General features: G+C 40.4%; 1 non-coding gene across 1 annotated transcript; it reads left to right on the forward strand.

The window, feature by feature from the left end:
• The first annotated feature begins 1,099 nt into the window (after positions 1-1,099).
• LOC130948370 (small nucleolar RNA R71) lies at positions 1,100-1,207 on the forward strand. The gene has a single exon (XR_009073027.1). It is a non-coding gene; the product is annotated as a small nucleolar RNA R71 (small nucleolar RNA).
• Positions 1,208-8,141: the final 6,934 nt, after the last annotated feature.

Genomic DNA, 8,141 nt, shown 5'->3' on the forward strand with positions numbered 1-8,141 from the left:
TCTTTTGAGGCAATTGCTGCCTAGACAAGTTATCCAGTTCTTTGGTGAGCAAAGGGGGTTCATCCTCCCAAGTCTCATTTCCAAATAACCTGTCATTTAGCTTCATGATTGCTCCAAGGTATTTAGCAACTTGCTCTTCAGTGACATACTCATCCTCTTCAGAGGAAGAATACTCATCAGAGCTCATGAAAGGCAGTAGTAAGTCCAAGGGAATCTCTATGGTCTCAGTTTGAGCCTCAGATTCCCAAGGTTCCTCATTGGGGAACTCATTGGAGGCCAGTGGACGTCCAGTGAGGCCTTCCTCAGTGGCGTTCACTGCCTCTTCTTCCTCCCAGAATTCGGCCATATTATGGCTTGCACTCTCCTTTTGGATTTTCTTCAGTGTTACTTGGGAGAGTGCTTGGGGGAAGTTCAGTAATTTTCTTGCTCAGCTGACCCACTTGTCCTTCCAAATTCCTAATGGAGGATCTAGTTTCAGTCATGAAACTTTGAGTGGTTTTGATTAGATCAGAGACCATGGTTGCTAAGTCAGAGGTATTCTGCTTAGAGCTCTCTGTCTGTTGCTGAGAAGATGATGGAAAAGGTTTACCATTGTTAAACCTGTTTCTTCCACCATTATTATTGAAACCTTGTTGAGGTCTCTCTTGATTCTTCCATGAGAGATTTGGGTGATTTCTTCATGAAGATTATAGGTGTTACCATAGGGTTCTCCCAGGTAATTTACCTCTTCCATTGAAGGGTTCTCAGGATCATAAGCTTCTTCCTCAGATGAAGCATCCTTAGTACTGTTTGGTGCATTTTGCATTCCAGACAGACTTTGAGAAATCAGATTGACTTGTTGAGTCAATATTTTATTCTGAGCCAAAATGGCATTCAGAGTGTCAATTTCAAGAACTCCTTTCTTCTGACTAGTCCCATTGTTCACAGGATTCCTTTCAGAAGTGTACATGAATTGGTTATTTGCAACCATTTCAATCAGTTCTTGAGCTTCAGTAGGCGTCTTCTTCAGATGAAGAGATCCTCCAGCAGAGCTATCTAAGGACATCTTGGATAGTTCAGAGAGACCATCATAGAAAATACCTATGATGCTCCATTCAGAAAGCATGTCAGAGGGACATTTTCTGATTAATTGTTTGTATCTTTCCCAAGCTTCATAGAGGGATTCTCCATCCTTCTGTCTGAAGGTTTGGACTTCCACTCTAAGCTTACTCCATCTTTGTGGTGGAAAGAACTTTGCCAAGAAGGCATTGACTAGCTTTTCCCAAGAGTCCAGGCTTTCTTTAGGTTGAGAGTCCAACCATATTCTAGCTCTGTCTCTCACAGCAAAAGGGAATAGCATCAGTCTATAGACCTCAGGGTTAACCCCATTAGTCTTGACTGTGTCACAGATTTGCAAGAACTCAGCTAAAAACTGATGAGGATCTTCCATTGGAAGTCCATGAAACTTGCAATTCTGTTGCATTAGAGAAACTAATTGAGGCTTAAGCTCAAAGTTGTTTGCTCCAATGGCAGGGATAGAGATGCTTCTCCCATAGAAATCAGGAGTAGGTGCAGTAAAGTCACCCAGCACCTTCCTTGCATTGTTTGCATTATTGTTGTTTTCGGCTGCCATGTCTTCTTCTTCTTTGAAGAATTCGGTCAGGTCCTCTAAAGAGAGTTGTGCTTTGGCTTCTCTTAGTTTTCTCTTCAAGGTCCTTTCAGGTTCAGGGTCAGCTTCAACAAGAATGCCTTTGTCTCTGCTCCTGCTCATATGAAAGAGAAGAGAACAAGAAAATGTGGAATCCTCTATGTCAAAGTATAGAGATTCCTTGAGGTGTCAGAGGAAAAGAGAAATAGAAAGAAGAAGGAGAAGGAGAATTCGAACTTTACTTAGATAAGGTTCGAATTGTGCATTAAGAAGGAGTGGTACTCCATAAATAGAATGATGTGGGAAGGAGGGAAGAGAATTTTCGAAAATTAATTAAAATATTTTGAAAACATTTTTGAAAATTTGATGGATAATTTTCGAAAATTAAAAGTGAAAAAGAAATCAAGTGATTTTTGAAAAAGATTTTGAAATTAGAAATTAAAAAGATTTGATTGAAAACTATTTTGAAAAAGATGTGGTTAAAAAGATTTAATTGAAAAGTTATGGTTTTAAAAAGATGTGATTGAGAAGATATGATTCGAAAACAATTTTAAAAGATGTAATTTGAAAACAATTTGAATAGATATGATTTTAAAAATTAATGACTTGCCTAACAAGAAAAGATATGATTCAAACATAAAACCTTTCTCAACAGAAAAGGCAACAATTTTGAGATGTTCAATCAAATCATTAATTGTTAGTAAGTATCTTTTAAAAAGGAAAGAAATTGATTTTGAAAACATTTGATTGAAAAGATTTGATTTGAAAAAGATTTGATTTTGAAAAACTAAAAAAATTGATTTGAAAACAAAATCTTCCCCCTAGCACCATCCTGGCGTTAAACGCCCAGAATGGTATACATTCTGGCGTTTAACGCCCAAAATGCTACCTTTTTGGGCGTTAAACGCCCAACCAGGTACCCTGGCTGGCGTTTAAACGCCAGTCTGCCTTCTTCACTGGGCATTTTTGAATGCTCAGCTTTTTCTGTGTAATTCCTCTGCAGTATGTTCTGAATCTTCAATTCTTTGTATCATTGACTTGAAAAGACACAAATTAAAAATATTTTTGGATTTTTTAATAATCAAAATGTGAAAAGAATCAAATAACAATGCATGCAAGACACCAAACTTAGCAGTTTGTGTACTACTGACACTAACAATATGAAAATGCATATGAGACACACAAAATACTTCAAGTCAATAGAATTCAAAGATCAAAACAAAGAAATATATGCATGGATTCGAAAATTATAACAAAAACATGCATTTGTCACCAAACTTAGGATGAGACACTAAACTTATGCAAGAAACGTCAAATATTTTTGGTCTTTTTATGATTTTGTAATTTTTTTGTGTTTTTCGAAAATTAAGTAGGAAAAGGTATCAAAATTCTTAATGAGAATTCCAGGAATCAGTGCAGTGCTAGTCTAGGATTCCGGTCCAGGAATTAGACATGGCTTCACAGCCAGCCAAGCTTTCAAAGAAAGCAAATAGACATGGCCAGAGGCCAGCCAAGCCTTAGCAAATCACTGCTCCAAAAGCAAGATTGATAAAAAATCAACAAGTTCTTGTGGTGATAAGTTGAAACCTCGGTCCAATGAGATTAGACATGGCTTCTCAGCCAGCCAGATTTCAACAAATCATCATGAAACTCTAGAATTCATCTTCAAGAATTTCGAAAAAAAAATAATACCTAATCTAAGCAACAAGATGAACCGTCAGTTGTCCAGCCTAAACAATCCCGGGCAATAACACCAAAAACTTGATGTTGTTGCCGGATCTTGGCACTGATGTTACCAAAAGCTTGCTCAAAACTTGAATAATCCCCGGCAACGGCGGCAAAAACTTGGTGCGCGAAATTGTGAACAATACTTTTTCACAACTCAAATAATCCCCGGTAATGGCTCCAAGAACTTGGTGGCTCAATACCATGGCATTACACAACTTCGCACAACTAACCAGCAAGTGCACTGGGTCGTCCAAGTAATAAACCTTACGTGAGTAAGGGTCGATCCCACGGAGATTGTTAGTATTGAAGCAAGCTATGGTCATCTTGTAAATCTTAGTCAGGCAAACTCAGATGTATATGGTGATGAACGAAAATAACATAAAAGATAAGGATAGAGATACTTATGTATATCATTGGTGTAAGAGCTTCAGACAAGTGTATGAAGATGCCTTCCCTTCCGTCTCTCTGCTTTCCTAATGCCTTCATCCAATCCTTTCTTACTCCTTTCCATGGCAAGCTCGTGTAAGGTTTCACTGTTGTCAGCAGCTACCTCCCATCCGCGCAGTGAAAGCTAATGCACAAACTCTGTCACAGTGCTGCCAATCACCGGTTTGGTTCCCTCCCCTACCGGAATAGAATAACTCTTTTGCGTCTGTCACTAACGCCCAGTAGGTTACAGGTTTGAAGCACGTCACAGTCATTCAATCATTGAATCCTACTCAGAATACCACAGACAAGGTTTAGACCTTCCGGATTCTCTTGAATGCCGCCATCAGGTCCTGCCTATACCACGAAGATTCCGAAGAATCCAAGAGATATTCACTAAGCCTCAGATGCTTGTAGAACAAGAATGGGTGTCAGTCACCTTGTTCATGGGTGAGAATGGTGATGGGCGTCAATCATCACCTTCATCATGTTGAAGAACAAGTGATATCTTGGATAAAGAACAGCGGAATTGAATGGAAGAACAATAGTAATTGCATTAATACTCGAGGTACAGCAGAGCTCCACACCTTAATCTATGGTGTGTAGAAACTCCACCGTTGAAAATACATAAGCATAAGGTCTAGGCATGGCCGAATGGCCAGCCTCCCAATGATCTAAGATAGCATAAAACTCAAAGATAGCTACCAAGATGTCTCTAATACAATAGTAAAAGGTCCTACTTATAGAAAACTAGTACATAGATGAGTAAATGACATAAAAATCCACTTCCGGGCCCACTTGGTGTGTGCTTGGGCTGAACAATGAAGAAATTTCGTGTAGAGACTCTCCTTGGAGTTAAACGCCAGCTTTAGTGCCAGTTTGGGCGTTTAACTCCCAATTAGGTGCCAGTTCCGGCGTTTAACGCTGGAATTTCTTGAGGTGACTTTGAACGCCGGTTTGGGCCATCAAATCTTGGGCAAAGTATGGACTATTATATATTGCTGGAAAGCCCAGGATGTCTACTTTCCAACGCCGTTGAGAGCGCGCCAATTGGGCTTCTGTAGCTCCAGAAAATCCACTTCGAGTGCAGGGAGGTCAGAATCCAACAGCATCTGCAGTCCTTTTGAGTCTCTGGATCAGATTTTTGCTCAGGTCCCTCAATTTCAGCCAGAAAATACCTGAAATCACAGAAAAACACACAAACTCATAGTAAAGTCCAGAAAAGTGAATTTTAACTAAAAACTAATAAAAATATACTAAAAACTAACTAGATCATATCAAAAACATACTAAAAACAATGCCAAAAAGTATGCAAATCATCCGCTCATCAATGTTCAAACCTTCAAACAAAAAGATGGTGAATCCCTCTATGAAGCTTGGGAAAGATACAAGCAGCTGACCAAAAGATGTCCATCTGACATGTTTTCAGAATGGACCATATTAGATATATTCTATTATGGTCTCTCTGAATTTTCGAAAATGTCATTGGACCATTCTGCAGGTGGATCTATTCACCTGAAGAAAACGCCTGAAGAGGCTCAAGAACTCATTGACATGGTTGCAAACAACCAGTTTATGTACACCTCTGAGAGGAATTCCGTGAATAATGGGGTACCTCAGAAGAAAGGAGTTCTTGAAATTGATGCTCTGAATGCCATACTGGCTCAGAACAAAATGTTGACTCAACAGGTCAACATAATCTCTCAAAATCTGAATGGATTGCAACATGCATCCAACAGTACTAGAGAGGCAGCTTCTGAAGAAGCTTATGATCCTGAAAACCCTGCCATGGCAGAGGTTAATTACTTAGGTGAACCTTATGGAAACACCTATAACTCATCATGGAGAAATCATCCAAATTTCTCCTGGAAGGATCAACAAAAACCTCAACAAGGTTTTAACAATGGTGGACGCAATAGGCTGGGCAATAGCAAGCCATATCCATCATCTTCTCAGCAACAGACAGAGAACTCTGAACAAAATAATTCTAATTTAGCTAATATAGTCTCTGATCTGTCAAAAGCCACTTTTAGTTTCATGAATGAAACAAGATCCTCCATTAGAAATCTGGAGGCACAAGTGGGCCAAGTGAGTAAGAAAGTTATTGAAACTCCTCCCAGTATTCTCCCAAGTAATACAGAAGAAAATCCAAAAGGAGAGTGCAAAGCCATTGACATAGTCAATATGGCCGAATGCACAAAGGAGGAGGAGGACGAAAATTCTAGTGAGAAAGACCTCCTGTGACGTCCCTCAAGCAAGAAGGAGTTTTCTATTGAGGATCCTGAGGAATCTGAGGCTCATCTAGAGACCATAGAGATTCCATTTAATCTCCTTCTGCCATTCATGAGCTCTGAAGAATATTCATCTTCTGAAGAGGATGAAGATGTAACTGGAGAGCAAGTTGCTCAATATTTAGGAGCTATCATGAAGCTGAATGCCAAATTGTTTGGTAATGAGACTTGGGAAAGTGAACCTCCCTTGCTCATTAGTGAACTAGATACTTGGATTCAGAAAACTCTACCTCAAAAGAGACAAGATCCTGGCAAGTTTCTAATACCTTGTACCATAGGCACCATGAGCTTTGAAAAAGCTCTATGTGATTTGGGGTCAGGGATAAACCTTATGCCACTCTCTGTAATGGAGAAGCTGGGGATCATTGAGGTACAACCTGCCTTGTTCTCCTTACAACTGGCAGACAAGTCATTGAGACAAGCTTATGGATTAGTAGAGGACGTGCTAGTAAAGGTTGAAGGCCTTTACATCCCTGCTGATTTCATAATCCTAGACACTAGGAAGGAAGATGATGAATGCATCATCCTAGGAAGACCTTTCCTAGCCACAGCAGGAGCTGTGATAGATGTCAACAGAGGTGAGTTAGTCCTTCAATTGAATGGGGACTACCTTGTGTTTAAGGCACATGGCCATCCCTCTGTGACAAAAGAGAGTTAGCATGAAGAGCTTCTCTCAGTTCAGAGTCAAGAAAAGCCCACACAGTCAAACTCTAAGTTTGGTGTTGTGAGGCCACAACCAAACTCTAAGTTTGGTGTTCAAACCCCATATCCAAACTCTAAAGTTTGGTGTTGGGACCACACTTAAATTGACCTGATCACCTTGTGGCTCCATGAGAGCCACTGTCAAGCTATTGACATTAAAGAAGCGCTTATTGGGAGGCAACCCAATTTTATTTATCTAATTTTATTTTATTTTGTTTCTTTGTTATTTTTGTGTTTAATTAGGTACATGATCATGAAGAGTCACGAAAAAAATCAAAAAAATTAAAAACAGAGTCAAAAACAGAAGAAAAAAATTTTCACCCTGGAGGTAGCGCAGACTGGCGTTCAACGCCAGTAAGGTGCATCTGGCCGGCGTTCAACGCCAGAACAGAGCACCATTCTGGCGCTGAACGCCAGAAACAAGCAACAACCTGGCGTTAAACGCCAGGATGGTGCACGAAGAGGACAAGCTGGCGCTGAACGCCAGAAACAAGCATGAAACTGGCGTTCAACGCCAGAAACATGCATTACATGGACGTTGAACGCCCAGAACATGCACCAATGGGCGTTTAAACGCCAGAAAGATGCATGAAGGCATTTTACATGCCTATATGGTGAAGGAATGGTATTTGTTTTTACCTCCGGATCTGTGGACCCCACAGGATCCCCACTTCAGGATCTGTGGACCCCACAGGATCCCCACCTACCATATTCCCACCTTACCTTTTAATCCTAATCACACTCTCCTAATCCAAATCTCATTCCACTCTTCCCCATATCACACTTCCCAAAAACCTTCACCAATCACCTCAAATCCTCTTCCCAATTACCCCATTCACCATTCACATCAACCTCCTCTTCCCCATAAACCCCACCTACCCTCATAACATTCAAATTCAATTTCCCACCCTTTCCCACCCAAATGGCCGAACTCCCACCCTCCCCTCTCCCTATAAATAACCTTCCATTCTTCTTCATTTTCACACAACACAAATCCCTTCTTCTCCTATATAGCTGAACACACTTCTCTCCCTCTCTCCCATATTCTCTTCTTCTTCTTCTACTATTCTTTTCTTTCTTGCTCGAGGACGAGCAAATTTTAAGTTTGGTGTGGTAAAAGCATAAGCTTTTTTTTGTTTTTCCATTACCAATGGCACCTAAGGCCGGAGTTTACTCAAGAAAAGGGAAAGGGAAAGCAAAAGCTTCCACCTCCGAGTCATGGGAGATGGAAAGATTCATCTCCAAGAGCCATCAAGACCACTTCTATGATGTTGTGGCAAAGAAGAAGGTGATCCCTGAGGTCCCTTTCAAGCTCAAAAAGAATGAGTATCCGGAGATCCGACATGAGATCCAAAGAAGAGGGTGGG

This window comes from Arachis stenosperma, chromosome 1 (genome assembly GCF_014773155.1).
Source record: "Arachis stenosperma cultivar V10309 chromosome 1, arast.V10309.gnm1.PFL2, whole genome shotgun sequence".
Classification (NCBI taxonomy): Eukaryota; Viridiplantae; Streptophyta; class Magnoliopsida; order Fabales; family Fabaceae; genus Arachis; species Arachis stenosperma.